Genomic DNA, 1900 nt, shown 5'->3' on the forward strand with positions numbered 1-1900 from the left:
CTTCCTAAGTTTCCTGCCCTTTGCTCATACCTGGTCCTACTTCCTAAGTTTCCTGCCCTTTGCTCATACCTGGTCCTACTTCCTAAGTTTCCTGCCCTTTGCTCATACCTGGTCCTACCATGTTTTCCCATGACTGTCCAATCTTCACCAGAGTTAGTGTAAAAACACGTTAGGGGCATGTGGGTGGCTCAGTGGGTTAAGCCTCTGCCTTCGGCTCCGGTCATGATCTCCGGGTCCTGGGATCGGGTCCCACATTGGGCTCTTGGCTCGGCAGGGAGCCTGCTTCCCCCTCTCTCTCTGCCTGCCTCTCTGCCTACTTGTGATCTGTCAAATAAATAAATAAAATATTTTTTAAAAAACATGTTAAACATTTCTTAAAGCGTTCATTTCTCTTTTTTTAAAAAAGATTTTATTTGTCAGAGAGAGAGAGTATGTGTGCACGAGGGGGCATGGCAGACAGAGAGAGAACCAGGGTCCCTGCCGAGCAGGGAGCCCAATGAGGGGCTCAATCCCAGGACCCTGGGATTATGACCTGAGCCAAAGGCAGATGCTTAGCTGACTGAACCACCCAGATGCCCCTTTAAGTGTTCATTTCTTAATGACAGCTCATGTCATAGAAAATTTATATCAACAGGTGAGCCTGCTTGTCTCCTGTGAATCTGTTTTTTGTTGATTTTCGCACCCAGCCAGGGACCCTAAGAGGGTCAGAGACAAGTTTTTCCTCCAGGCGGCAGGAAATTCAGGGATGCTCCTCTTCCCACTCGAAGCCCCTGAGGACCAGAGGGGCCGTAGGATCTGTCATCCCTTGCTTCTCAAAGTACAACCTTCTCACTGTGCTGAATGGGGTCTAGTACTTTAAAAGAAATTTCAGGGGCACATCAAGTACCTAAACATGTCAATTTCTTCATCTGACGCTCAGCTGATCTGTTTCAGAGCTGGAGGAAACACTGAGAGGCTGCAGACCTTTACTGAGAGAAGTTAGTCTGTCTCAAGATGGTACTGAAGCAGTTTTCAAGAATGATTCTGAAATAATACTATTCTGTTCTTATCGTAGAAGCTCTAATCCCCCCTTATGCTCATACATCGCAGCTCTAGCTCTTATGAAAAGGAAGCCGGTCCAGAGCCTACCTACCTTCCACCTGTGTGCACTATTCTGAGGGAAATGAATATGACATGGGCATGACTTGTAAATGTCCAGACTTTCTGACTTCAAAACAAACAACAAAGGGAATATCTCAGAAAATAAAAGAGACCACTGAATAGCTCTGAGCCTTAAACCTCAGCTTCCTGATGTCTTCCATGAGACAGTGGCCTTGAAACCAAGCTTTGTGGGGGACGAGGAAGTAATGTTCTAAATTCCTTGAGTTTCATGAGTCTATCAAGCACTCTGCAGAAGGAGCTAGATCCTAGGGATAATATGCCAGGGACAGAGAGAATCCAGGAGACGACCCAGAGGAGAAATCTATTTCCTCCAGGTGGCCCAGAGGGAAGTCATTAAGTTCAGAGAGTGCATGGGCTGTAGACATAATCCACGTGGGATGTCATGGTCCAGAGGCTTGGAAGTCCAAGACTGAGGTGCCAGCAATCTTCGTTTCATTCTGAGATCTGCGCTCTTGGCTTGTAGACAGCTACTGGCTTTGTTGCGTGCTCATGTGACCTCTTTATGCATTTTAAGGAGCCTCAGACTCACGGCATGATCTCAGAGCCGTGACCTCATGACCTCACTTGGCCTTAATGACATCCTTGGAGGTGCCACCTCCAAACACGGCTGTATAGGGAGGGGGTTGGGTTTCAACACGTGAATCTGTGGGGAACACAAACACCTAATCCATAACAGGACCTTTCCTCGAGGACCCTGGAAGTTGGTGTGCAAACGGCCTTACTCCTCCAGGACCCTGGA

Source organism: Mustela nigripes, chromosome 4 (assembly GCF_022355385.1).
Source record: "Mustela nigripes isolate SB6536 chromosome 4, MUSNIG.SB6536, whole genome shotgun sequence".
Taxonomy (NCBI): domain Eukaryota; kingdom Metazoa; phylum Chordata; class Mammalia; order Carnivora; family Mustelidae; genus Mustela; species Mustela nigripes.